Source organism: Diabrotica undecimpunctata, chromosome 5, assembly GCF_040954645.1.
Source record: "Diabrotica undecimpunctata isolate CICGRU chromosome 5, icDiaUnde3, whole genome shotgun sequence".
Lineage (NCBI taxonomy): Eukaryota > Metazoa > Arthropoda > Insecta > Coleoptera > Chrysomelidae > Diabrotica > Diabrotica undecimpunctata.
The window spans coordinates 5,051,819-5,066,210 of record NC_092807.1 but is presented as its reverse complement, the minus strand read 5'-3'; the positions used below and the strand labels follow the sequence as shown (position 1 = coordinate 5,066,210).

The window sequence follows — 14,392 nt, the reverse complement described above, 5'->3', positions numbered from 1 at the left end:
TTTATTGTAAACGTATCTGATGTTATATTATTACTAATTACGGCATTGTTATTCTCATTGTATATTTTTTGTATCATTCTTAGTACCTTGTTGCCCATTTCTTTTTCTCTTAGAATTTTCCATAGTTTCTGTCTTGATACTTCATCAAAGACTTTTTCTATGTTTGTTTATTATTTTTTCCAAGAGTTTTATACATGTACAGTACATAGCAACGTCAATCTTCTAGTTATTACATTCTCTCCTATCTCCTTTTTTGTATATTTGTACTATTAGTGACACTTTCCAATCGCCCGGTATATCTTCATTTTCCCATATTTAACTCACAGCTTTCATCCCTAATTTAAAACATTTGCACACTCGTGAAATGTACTTTACATTATTTGCCTAATAAATAAACTATTTCTATCTGATAACACAGAACAGTGTTATTAAAAAAATATAAAATGTAACAATAAAATATATACGAACCGAAATCGGGAAATACTCACAAACACACACGAATGAACTTTACATATTGAAACACTTGTGGGGAGTTTAAATCAATTTATTCACAAAAACTACAAAAACTTTACTGGATACGTTATTACAATTCTACATCACTATAGTCTTCATCCGAAGAACTGTCATCATCCCCTGGTGTTATAATTATAGGGTCAACCACCTGATCGACCAAGTTGTCCAGTTCCCACATTTTATCTTCCTCTTTTAAAACATGCTGGATTGCTTTTTGCCAGTTTTCTGATGTGATTTCCATAATGGCTTGATCAAACAATACCTTGACATCTTTCATTTTAAATGTGGTATTGTGCCTTGCAACATATCCTTTAACTTGTGCCCATATAAGTTCTATGGGATTTAATTCGCAATGATATGGCGGTAGGCGTAGCACAGTTACTTTATACTTTTCTGCTACATCTTCTACGGCATATTTTATGAAGCGAGATTTATGTTGTTTTACTACGGCTAGTAGTTCCTTCTTTATTGAATTCGTCTTAAACTGAATACCTTTATTTGACAGCCAGTTAATAATTTCTTGCTTTCTCCAAGCTGAAGTTGGTACCTTCTCTATGCGCCTTGAATGGTAGCTTGCATTATCCATAACCACGACCGAATCAGCTGGAAGAAATTTTAACATTTCCCCGAAGTAGTCTTCGAAGACATCCGAATTCATGTCCTCATGATAATCTCCCGTACGACACGACTCAAAGCTTAACAAACCTTCTTTTAAAAATCCTTCTTCGCTTCCAATGTGAGCAATTATAAGCCTCTTCCCTTTTCCCGAAGGCACTTTAATACCCGTCGAATGGCCTTCTATGAAAGCTTGGCGAGCACTTGTTACATTTTTATCTTGCCACATTTTTTGGACTATATAACCTTCGTTTATCCACGTCTCATCAAGATAAAAAATTTTCTTGTGCTCTCTGCGGTACTGTTTTATAGTTCTCAAATATTTTCGTCTCCAGCAAATGATTTCATCACTTTCCAGTAATAGTGCCTTTCGATTGTGCTTTTCCCAGGAAAAATTCATACTTTTTAAAGTTTTCCATAAAAGTTTTCTGGATATCAAAGGAATATCGTTATCTTGGCTTATCTCCATTAGTATTTTGTCAAGGGTGGGTATTTCCTTTTTAAAATAAAACGAATGAACTTTTCTTCGAATGTCACGTTTGGTGTCTTCACCTAAGATTTTTATTGGTCTTCCTGATTTTCTCTTGCATGGACTTAACTGGCCTGATATCTTTCTTTCTCGCAATAATTTAAAAATCGTGGACTGTCCAATTCCAGTCATTCGGGCACATCGCTCAACACTTTCTTGCACAGACAAACTAGGGTGATCGTGTTTTATGCAATCATATACATTTAAAATTATAACTTTTTCACTAACAGATAGCGGAGAATTTTTTACACCTCTTTTCTTTGGAGTAAATGTCGCCATTTTATAACTTTTTCACTATTTCTATATCACAATATTACTGTACGTTTAATTGGTGTAGTAACAATTACTAACTCGAATGTCGAATGTCGAATGATAATAATAAAATAAAAGAGGGATTATAATGAAAGTGTAAGTAAAACCTCATTACGCGTTATTAGTCTTCATGTTGATTTATTTTAGTTCTTAGTAATATTAGGAGGTGCGTCATACCCTTATCAGTTTCTTCTAATGCTTTTATTCGTTCAGTAAGGAAGTGAATTTGTTTTTATAAATAAAAATGTAATTAGCTTTAATGACCATATAATGGAATACGAGTTTGAAGAATAAGTTAATCGAAAAATTAAATAAAATTGGTTATCACAAAATATCCAAAATATGATATTTTGAGGTACATCAATTTTTGACGACGAAGTTGACATCCGTCCATTTGCCTACGCCCATGACGACACCGAAATTCAGGCAAATTTTATGACACTTCATGATTTATTACTCTACACTCATTTGAAACCAATTATAGTCAGTTTCTTTTATCTGTTTTAATAATTATATGATTTGATGTTAGTTATTCTTGTCGTTAGATTCTGTATCAATAGAATTATTTGGTCTAATTTGTCTCCTCCCTTGGTTCTTGTTAAAGTTCAGAATAGTTTTTTATTCTTTTTAAATATTTCTTCCCTCTTTTTGTTAACCTCTTGCTCTTACATTGTATTCCTTATTTTTTATTGCATATTCTCATTCTATCTATGTTTTGCACATCTAATGTACAAATGTAATAGTTTACAATTTTATAGAAAAAAATTTAACTCTTAATAAAAACAAACATTGATAGTCAAAACCTCTTACAATGTGTACGTTCTCCATTCTATTTCAGTTCAATATTTCTTAAAGATATAAATCAACGTCAAATTCAATTTAATATTTATGTTTGCTCAACACTGGTTTTGAATCGTATCTGTCATCTTTAGCTACTGATATTTAAACAAGCCTTATCTCGTTCCTTCAGATAAATAGATTGAAATATTATGAATTTAATTACACGAAATACCAGCTGGATGTTCATATTTATTATGTTCTATTACTAGAGTCAACGTCCGTCAATCAGATCAATTTTTGACAGGAACTAGACTGGATAAATGAAAATAATTTCGTCGGAAATTCAATAGTAATGTACCAAACATTTGGTTAAATTAATCTTTTATTTGTCTGTAGTTTTATGTCAAATAATGTAGAAACAAAACAACCATTTTCTTTTTTACTTTTTTTTTTAGTACAATAATTCGTGACATTACATTTTGTGACTACGTTTCTACTAGTAGATCGGCAATAACACACTGGCTGAAAGTGTAGTCTTTAATCCTGTAAGTATCAGTGGTAGCTATATTTACCACTGTTGTTGACGGTTATTTTTCTAATGTATAGCTTGTAAGTACTACATACTAGCATAAACCATACGACTCACGTAGGCCTGCATCAATTCAAAGGTCGTTAAGCGGTATAGACAGGTACCAGTAAGCATTTGTGTACGGTACTTTACCACTGGTATTGTTATAATAATTTATTCTAGTTTTTTAATTTTTTTTAGTTTATTCCTTGAAATATTGGATAATAAAAGGTGTAGTGGTGTAAAATACAGCGTGAAAACGTTTTTCCATAATAAACAGTAACTATTATTGATTTCTGAAAGATATTTCAATCTATCAAAGTTGCCAACACATCTTACCTAATTTTTTACAAACTTTATAATTATTTTCCATCAATACAACGATTTTTTTTAACAAACTGTCGGAATTCTAAAGGTCCCAAAGGACAAAATCAAAGGGCCTTACCGTAGATGTGCTAACTGCAGTTCAAATAAGAAACAGCCAAAAAAGTAGCATTATGCAAAAAATGTTTTTCTATATATCTGTTACAACTTTTCTTTTAGTGTGTAGATGTAACGGTAGAAATATTTACCAGTGGTAAATGCTCAAACGACTACTGGTAGCAATATTTACCACCCCGTAAAAAAATAAACTTGAATAAAATTTCCGTTTTCTTCTATCAGGTAACTTATTAATTTCTCTATTTCATTTCACAATTTTTAAAAATATTCTTCTTAAAAAGAAACCATTAGTACAACGCCTTAAAGAGTTAAAGTAGGAATCCTGCTCTGCACGAGAAACACTTAACTTTAATTGCGTTATTAGTAATTATTTCTATATTCTCTGATCTTGTTATCGCCTCTCCAAGGTCCATTCCATATGAACTTTGCTTTGTTTTGTATCTGTTTTCTATTCTATTCATTTGTTTTACCATTTTGTACGCAAAAGTGTTACATGACAATCATTTCCATGATTAACAAACTTTTTCTTTGATGTGTTCAGAACTTCGCTGTATATTTATTTGTTTTTCTCTCTTATTTTCTAAATTCTTTGTCATCTTTCATCGACTCTAGTGGTCTTTACATTTACTTGAGGATCTTCGACTTTGTCATTACTTCGGTTTCTAATATATTTTTGGCAATAATTGAGATTTCCCTTCAAAGCTGCAACTACCTAGCACATTAAAACACCTGTTACGTACTAAAATCTGCTTTCTATTCTAGTCTATAAAATTTCGGTAGGTTTCACCATACGAATCGGCTTTTGATTTATTTGTGAGAACGTTAACATAAAAAGAAACAGTTTTGAATACGATGTGTGATATGTTCAGTTACTAAATACTGAATTTTAATGGCTGAATTTACTTAAATTAAAAGCTGGAGATTTTGGAAGAATGTGTGTGGGTTTTTATAGCATTATACCGGGAGAACTTCATAAGATAAATTTCTAGTTATACTTGGATGGTTCCAGTATCGACGTTTGTACGAAGATGTTGCAGATATTTTAAATATGAATAAAAAAAAGTTGCCATTGTATTTGTAACATCAAAATTAGGCAATATTTTCTACTCAATTACTGCAAATTACTGTTAAAAGTGACAATATCTTTTTTTTTTAACGTAAGATTAGTAAAGTCTGTTTTGCCTTGCAATTCTTAGAAGGCACAGATTTAAAAAATCTGGATATTGGTTTCGTCTTCGGATTTCTACGTTCTAGATTTATTATCAGATGCCGCTATAGCGTCCATACTGAAGCCATTTTATTGTTGCTTCTTTCCGACGGGAAATATTGTTTTCCCGTTCAGAGCTTCTGTAACAGTCGCTCTGATGAGTCCTGTTAGGATTAAATACATATAACCGAATATACAGAGGCACTATACTGAAATCATGTGAAATCAAATCCTAACAGTCTTTTTTTTAATCTGCAGATCCTTTGTATGAGGTCCTATTTTCTTAAATATGCCATGTTTTATACTGTCAGAATCTTTTTGATCGTCTACAAATGTAATAAAGACGTCTTTTCATAGGTCATACCATTTTTGAATGATCACTTGCATAAAGTATCAGATAAAAATTATGTGTCATATAAATTAAATATAAAAGTCTGTATGCTGTCACTAACATGGTTCAGCACAAAAACATATAATATTGAGAGACCTCACTTTTTTTTACTATGCATGGAAACTTCCCTATGGAATCTTTAAAACCAACCATGGGAATTACGCCGATATTTCCTCGTCAATTTTCCTCTGAGTTGGCCCATATCTTGCTGTCTTTTTGATTGTTTTTTGGTTTCCCAATCCCATGGATTGGGGGTTTGTTTAATTATCTTCTTGTGTACCGATACATTTTGTGTGAGGATCTTTTATTTGTGGTATACGTTTGGGTAGTCCTCGTCTTCTGTTTTATCACTGCGTCTGTGTTCTGAAAGAAAAGGAAGTTAGTATAACTCGCCCATTTTTCCCAGTGTTTTCTCGTTCTGTTATTTGATCTTTTCTGTTTGGTCATCATTGTTCCATGAAGGTCATTATGAATATATCTGGATTCGGGATCTTATTAATAGGAATTTAAAGTTGCCCTGAAGTTTTTTCTTCGTCCCTGTATTGAAATACATTATCGATTACCTCAAGAGTTTTACTCCATCACTACCTATGGCACTCATCTAATATAGTTCTCACTTGAGCACAAGTTGTAAGGGATTTTTTAATATTGTTCTGAAGCTATTTTCTTGTGGCATCTTAAAGTAATTACTGTTTTAATGGGAATAAGCCACAATTGAAGTTTAAAATAAGTTTATTGACGTTTCAATTTCCACTTCGGAAATCGTTCTGAAAATACAAACATTAATAAATTAAACTAATTTTGTTTTTGTTTGGAAACTGAAACGTCAATAAACTTATTTCAATTGTGGCTTATTCCCATTAAAATAGTAATTATTGTAAGGGATATATTTTACTTTTCTACACACGCTGTTTATTAGAGCCTCAAATACTATTGATTACACAGAAAATGTTTATATAACAATGACCTACATAATAGATTATAAAACCGGAATGCGCGAATTAAATAAGGTCAATAAATATTGCAACTTGGGTACATCATCGGTCCTACCATACCTATTTATTAGCATATTATAAAAAGTTATTAATAAACGTATTTATATCGAACCAATGTGTAAAGTTTGTTAACGAGACAAAAAAGATTTCAGGTTCTACCTGCTGCACGATGCGATGGTTAAATTCAGTAGAGTCCTTACTTCCCAAAGTAATAAGGGCTTTAAACGGTACTAAGTTTGTGCGCATTTAGGGGGCGGTACTTATGACATACTTTATTCTGTGTACTGTATCATGGAATTATCTGACTTAATTTTGCTTATCTACAATTCTTACTTTTTTCTTTTTTGTTCTAGATCTCTTACATGGATGTATCAAAACCTTCCAGCAGTCTTATAACGGTAAGCTTGTTCACAACATTTTTGCTGTAAGTTATTAATGTATTTTCTTCGTTTTTCTGTCCTCGTTTAGAAGCCAAGTATTTTTACTTGTTTATAAAAGAATTTGGATAGATTTCCTTGTGATAAAATCGACACAATTTCTAAAATATTATAACAACATTGATATATGAGACAATGATAAAACTTTATAAAATAATGTCTACATACACCTTCTCTGGTATATGAGTGTGAAAGTTGGGAAATGGCGCAAAGAGATAACTTCAGAATCCAAGATAGCAAAATGAAATTTCTCGGAAGAGTGAAAGACATTGCAAGACTTACGAGATGTAGATGTAAAGGCAAGAACTTAATATTTGTTACATCAGTGACAAATAAACAAATACAAAATAAATGTTTAACCTGAAATAAAGAAGAAAACATTAAATGAGTGAGAATGCTCTGTAAATCATATACTACCTATATTAGGCTTTACATTTAAAATAAATATGACTACTATCCTTGGTACTATCACGATTTATATATTTTATCTTGTACGTGAGCTTTTGCACGCTTCCTTGTAGCATTCAAAGAAATTCCACACTTGCCACTCTCAATTCTTCACCTGACCGATACCGGTACCGACGCGGCGTACTATTAGTACCGAGTACGTGCCTCCGATTTGTGGACATCGAGATCGTTAGCTTTTTTCACGCTGTGTACATGCGTATTGTTGTTTTCAAACAGTTAGAAACTGAAAACGATTTACCGGTTCAAATTACCGTATCATTAAATAATACGGATTGAGTGCGATGTGTAATTAGGATTGTGTTTATATTATAAGTACTGCCTTCCGAATAAATGGCCTTTTAATTTTTGATGTCGGCCAGGGATTCTCAAAATGTGGGTAGGAACTTTCACTCGGGTTTTAGATATAAAAGACGGTTCTAAAAACGGTGGTTGAATGGTGTTGGGTGTTATGTATAATAACTTAATAAAAGTTCTTTTTTTATCTAGTTCCAATAGAGATTTTTCACTATGTTAATATCATTTTTCTCGAGTCCTTTTTGTTTTAGACATTCCATGAGAATGTTGTGTTTAACTTTCTCGAAAGCTTTCTTTCAGACAGTTGATCACCCTTTTTATGCAACGGACATATTATTCCCTTTAGCTACTCTTCTGGTACCAATTCATTCTGCCATATAAGTACTTTTAGTTTATGGATTGCTGCAAAAACTTGATCACCACCTTTTTTTTATACATTTCCGAACAGATTTCATCGATTCCTGGGGCTTTATTGTCTTTAAGTTTTAGGATAGCATTTAAAACTTCTTCTCTTGTTCACTGTGTAGTTGACGTTGTAGATTTTGTTGATTTTCTATGTTGTACTTTCCTTCAATACCCCTCCTATGTTTATATTTAGATGTTCATGTTATATTCAAATGCTGTGCCCATCTGTTAAGAACTGAGTTTTTATCATATAGAATTTCACCGCTAGTGTCTTTACAAATTTTTAATCGTGGTTTAAATTCTCGACGGCTATTATTTAAGGATTTGTAGTATTTCCTCCTTTCATTTTTATCGAATAAACATTGTATCTCATTGAGAGTGTTCTGTTCGTATTCCATCTTCTTACGTAGATGGATACGTTTTTCCTCTCTTCTAAGACGTATATACTCTTCTTTTTTTCTCCGTGTACAACCTGCGTCGATGGTTTTTTGATATGCTTCCTTCTTTCTACTTGTGTCCATTTCGGACTCATGATCAAACCAATGATTTCTTTTTTCTGACTTGGTTTTGCCCAATATTTCAACCGATTTCTGTAACACAGTGTCTCGTATATTTGTCCATAGTTGGTTAATGTCTTCTTCTTTTTCTAAGTTATTTGTCGTTATTTGATCTTTTATTTGCTGTCTGTATACATTTGCAATCTCGGGATCTTTTAGTTTATTAATGTCGATTTTTTCTCTCCTTCTCCCTATCTCCTTTTTTAAATTGGATATTCTCTCTTTAAATCGTGCTTTAATTAAATAGTGATCATTATCTATGTTTGCTCATCTAAAAGACCTAGCATCTAATAAGTTAGAGCAGTGTCTTGCATCGATGATTATATGATATATTTGGTTAATCGTTTCATTATCAGGAGATTTTCAAGTTCCCTTATATATATCTTTATGGGGAAATCGTGTCCCACCTATTACCATGTTGTTAGACATTGCAAAGTTTATGATTCTGAGATCGTTATCGATTCTGAGACCGTTATCATTAGAGTCTACTTGTAGGCTCTCTTTATCGATGGTGGGAGAAAATAAATTCTCTCTTCCAACTTTGGCATTAAAGTCTCCTGCTATTATTTTGATGCCATTTTTTTGGCACTCATCGTACTCTCGGTCTAGTGCCTCGTAGATCATGTCTTTTTCATCATCCTCTAATTCTTGCGTTGAAGCATGGATGCTAATAATGCTAATATTAGCGAACTTCCTAAAAGTCTTATTTGACATATCCTATTATCAATAGCTTTGAAATCGATTACACTATGTTTGATCTTGCTGCTTACAATAAATCCGGTATCAAATTCGTGTCGAGTAGGATGTCCACTGTAGTAAATATTGCAGTTATTTTTTTCCAGGATGCCTGAGCTAGTTCACCTCAGTTTCTGTAAAGCAATGATATCTGCTTTGGCTTTATTCATTTCTTATTTCGTTTGCGAGTTCGTCGTAAGTTAGACAGTCGGGTTTCTTTCTTTGTAGCTCTCATAACAAAAGGTTTTTACAGGGTTGAGTAGTTAACCCAATGCCAAACTGCCCTCTTTTCGGAGGGTCATTTCACCCACTGTCCTTTACCCCCCGATAAATTGATTTCTCAGTGAAAGGTATTTTAATAATACAGTAAATATAATCACTGTTAAGATAAAAGTCGGTCAGATAGCCAAGCGGGCTGGGCGGCCGGTTCTCATTCGCTTCACTGCGAGTGTTTCAGTGGATGTGAGTTCTATCCCCAGCTCGGTGTACAGAAAACAAAAAGGCTAACACAGCAGTTTAAAATTCTAAATGAATCTGCGGCTTAGACTAGAATATGCTGGTGTCTGATCGGCCTATGGTGGAGCAGTACGGCAAGAGATAAGAGCTAGCGGCTCGGTGATACTCCTCCATAGATCCCTACCGGAAGGGCGTACCGCCTAAAATACCGGTTATATAAGATAAAATTGTAAAGATAGACCATCGACATCAAAATATGTGATACAAAACTATAAATACAACATGTAAATAACTCCATCAATAACACAATCCATTTAGTCAAAGACTAATAAATACCAATCCGCCCTTTAATTTTATGAAACAAACATTTTGGGAACCTCTGATATAAACTGTAGAAAATACCTTCCGATTAAGTAGCGTTTTAGATTTCGTTCTGGCCGAAAACCGGCAGGTGAATTACTGGCAGTACTTAATAATGGATGTTCAACGGCGATTTTAACATAAAGGGTTATTTTCTGTAGAGTGCATCTGGTAAAATTGTTCGATTAACCTCAATTTCATTTAATGAAACCTCCGTAATGGATATAGATATGGATATAGATAACTTTAGGTCGTTTGGTGTAGTAAATTTAAAAATGATGTTGTTTTAACTTTAGATTTGTTTGTAGTTTACAAAGTGTAGTCTACAAAGTAGTCTTTGAAATGGACTGCAACGCAGGCGGTGCCTTTTGCATACAAAAGGTCTAACTCTGTGCAGGGTTTCTTCAACACAGGGCAGATCGGTTAATGTGCCGAGTCTTGCATTGTACCCTGAAATGGGAACATTCATAAACTAGGTACGTCGTAAAAAAATGGACTTTTTAATACCCCCTCCCTTTTGTGGTAAAGCGTTTTGTAAGTTTTATAAGTCCATCTATTCTGACTTCCATTTTGTTGTTTTAGTAGATGTTTTCGATAGTTTTTATAATATTTAGGGCAACTTCTCTATTATACAGAAAATGAATTACATCTTTGAGTCTTACTCTGTCAAATGCTTTCTTTGAGTCAATAAGACACAGAAATGCTGGTCTATGATACTCTAGTGATTTCTCAGTAATTTGCTTTATAACGAATATTGCATCTGTAGACGATCTTCCATTACGAAAACCCTGTTGTTCATCTGCTAAACTTATCCTCTGATTTATTAGCACTTGTAAGTAAGCACTAGTAAAATTCTAGTTGTAAGTTTTAGCGTCTTCTCTCTCTTCTTTCTCAACCATTTTCCATCCACTCCTGAATGTAGGTCTCTCCCAACTGCTTCCATCTTTCTCTATCTTGCGCCCATCTAATCCACTGTTTGCCTGCCACTGTTCTTATGTCATCTACCCATCTTTTTTGAGGTCTTCCCGTGCTTCTTGTTGTCGTCCTTGCTCTCCATTCTAGAATTCTCCGTGTCCACCTGTTGTCATTATATCGGGCTACGTGACCTGCCCAGCGCCATTTCATTTTTGCAATTTCTTCCACAATATCCCTAATCTTCGTTCTACTTCTTATCTCGGTGTTTCTAATCTTGTCTCTTAGTGATATTCCAAGCATGATTCGTTCCATTGCTCTTTGCGTTGTTTCTAATTTTTTAGCAGATTTTTTGGTAAGGGCTACTAAGTTTTAGCGTAGTATTTAACAAGTTTATACCTCTGTAGTTTTCTGGCTGTTTTTATCTCCTTTTTTGAATAGTAGAATTAGTTCGCTCGTTCTCCATTCTTCCGGTATTTAATTGTTTTATAATTTTATTAATTAATGTTGTTAATTGTTCTGTCACTGCTGCTCCACAATATTTCAGTAATTCGTTTGGTATCCCGTCTTTACCTGCTGCTTTTCTGTTCTTCAGCTTTCAAGTAGTTTACGAACTTCCTTTATATTTATATTAAGTTCTTCATTTTTGTGGTAATTTCTGATGTTTTCGGTTCTAGCGTCGTATGTTCTTCTGCATAGAGTTTTTTTAGGTAGTCAATCCACGTATCCATTTCTTTGTGTTTTGGTTCTATTAGTTCCTTTACCTCTGTTCTTTGACCTCTTATAAAGCGCCATATTTCCTTTTGCAGACCATAAAAATCATGTCCCATTTCATTAGAAAAGCATTCCCAGTGTTCCAAGGTATATAGTTGTAGGAAAATAATGATGTAAGTTATGATTTAACCGAAGCGATGGATAAGCTGATCAAAATTGCAACAAAATCGGTTAAATTAATCCATCGGGAACGTTATTTCCCACACGAAAAATTATTTCTTTAAAAACAAAGAAGTCAACAATCATTGTTCAACAATAGAGTAAATGTTCATACGAAAAATTACTACTTGGATATTAAATTTCAGGTTCTTGCGTATTATTACCATCAAAATTGCTCTACTGCTACTCCTACTTTAATACCGCCATCTTGTCTGTAATTTGTTTGCTAACTATCATATATTTATACCTAATATTTAACATTTTTGATAAATATGAACAAAATATATAATTTTTTTATTGTTTTGTGAAATGCGTGATCTTTTTTCTGGTGCACAAACGGCGATTGCTTCTATTTGTATTCAATAATCGTGGTACTGTTTGAAAAATCCCATTTTATCTTCATATGATGTACATTCAATCTAATCTCTTTAATGCTAATCACGCAATCTTGATGATGTAATTATTAATTAGTTTATCTAACACGCGAATGCGTCCTGATGTGTCTTGAAAGTTGTTAATTTTGCACATAATTGATTTGGTTTCATCACCGTGTGAGTAATAATGTGAACATACATGTCTGCATTTGAATAATTCAAGGATCTTGGCAATTTTTTTTGTCTACGGTACATAGAACCTGTTTGTAACTAATTTGATTTATTAGTTGTGATTTAGTTTGTTTAGTTTAGTTTGTTAGTCAAGTAGCTCTCTCTGTGGATTTCAGGCAAAATTGTTGATAGAGTAAAAAGGAAAGCAATAGAGAGACTGTGAAAATTTAATAACAATAATAGAAATTCTTCTTCTTATTGCTCCGCCCCCTTTCGAAGTTTGGCGATCCAAATGACTTTGAGCTTTTAAGACAATTCAAGCATTGAAGCCTGCTGAACGAAAGATTTTTGCGGATGGGCTGTCAAACAATCTGCTCGGCTCCTTCAGCCGCGACTTTTGGCGTCGTTTATTGTACTCGATGGCTTTTCTGAGATTTATCTTAGTACAAATACGGCGTCTACGCTGGATCTTCCGTATTTGAATCCTTTTGTTCATCTAATAAAGTTGTTAGTTTATTGATTTTGTTGGTTAGGACTTTTGGGGTAAGCTTAAGTGCGGTGTTTAGTAGATTTATACCTCTGTAATTATTGGGGTCTTCTTTATCTCCTTTCTGGAACATTGGTATCAGTATGTTGTTTGTCAGTATCACTCGAGGATACTCGTTTTCTGAGTATCACTCGAAAGCGCAAAAAGTTTACTTTAGCATAGAAACAATGTTATGCCCTACCGTTATCAGGCTTGTGCAGAGAAAGAGTTAATTAAAAGTAAATATCTCAAAAGAAAAAAATTGCTTTTTTTGTTCTAAGTTTTAATTTTTTTTACATCCTGCGGTCGAAAAAGGTTATTAGTGGTAACACTTGGTCTGTACAGCTTTTATGGGTCAAATCTGGTCTTTTCCGGCATTTTATTTGATATTGTCGCTGCAGAGAGCAGAGTTTCTGGGAACTAAATCTACCAGAAGGTCTCTAATGCCAAGAAGCCTGGTTCTGGCTACAATTGTAATTATAATTATAGTTACAATTTGACCAATCGTAAAGCCGGAATTGAGCTATTTGGCGACAGTATCTGCTCGTCTCGATCAGCTTTCCGAGCATACTCTATAGAACCGTGAAGTGATAACCTTGAGGACTGTCGCTGGGCTTACCCAGTTTTAGGATTGCAACGATTTTGGCATGGTTATGCGTGTCCAAAATCATTCTCACGATACTAGTACATTTTCCACAGTGAGTGAGAAATTTCAGTTTTTCAGTTGGACATCATCAAAACCACGATCCTTTTAAGTTTTATCTGCTTAATGGCAGATAAGTTCGTTTTTGGTGAAATGGCGAGTATCAAGAAGATGAGGATCAAGAGGTATTATCATAGTCGTTAAAATATTGGCAGATGTGTTTTGATTTATCATTGAGATTTAGCAACTCTTCGTGATGTCTGCCCATCGCTGTGGAGATCTGCTTCGTTGGCGTTGACTCTGAGGCCTTCCTTTGACCAACAACCGCCCCATTTGGTGATCACTTCGATGGATATGACCAAAGAACTTTCGAATTTTAGAGTTAACAGCACTAGAGAGGCGCTGATTGGGTTTATTTTAATCTAGAACCGAGATATTCGTACGGCGAGCAGTCCATGAGATTCGACCAGAGTTGAAACGAGCATCTTCTTGTTTGTGATAGTAATGTGACGATCACGCCAGATCCCGTTTAGTTGAGTCATTGATGCTTTTACTGGTTGAATTCTTCGAATTTCAGGTTCACAGGTTACTAGGTAACCTGTTGTAAAAGGTTAGTAGGAAAAATAAAATACAGATCAATCGGAGAAATAACGAATCAAGGGAAAACGAATATATAGAGGGAAGAAAGATAAAAAAATGTGAACAAATTGAAAATTAGAAATTGTCGTAAAGCTTATTCAAGGTTAAAAGCTGCTAGTAAGTTTGGGTGA

At 33.7% G+C, this 14,392-nt stretch overlaps 1 long non-coding RNA gene across 1 annotated transcript in view; it reads left to right on the top strand.

Moving 5' to 3' along the window:
* The window catches only part of LOC140440505 (uncharacterized), a 94,075-nt gene that overhangs the window by 62,843 nt on the left and 16,840 nt on the right, over nt 1-14,392 (top strand). Inside the window, exon 3 of the long non-coding RNA XR_011950854.1 lies at nt 6,705-6,749. This is a non-coding gene — a long non-coding RNA (uncharacterized lncRNA). The remainder of the gene's footprint in view (nt 1-6,704; nt 6,750-14,392) is intronic.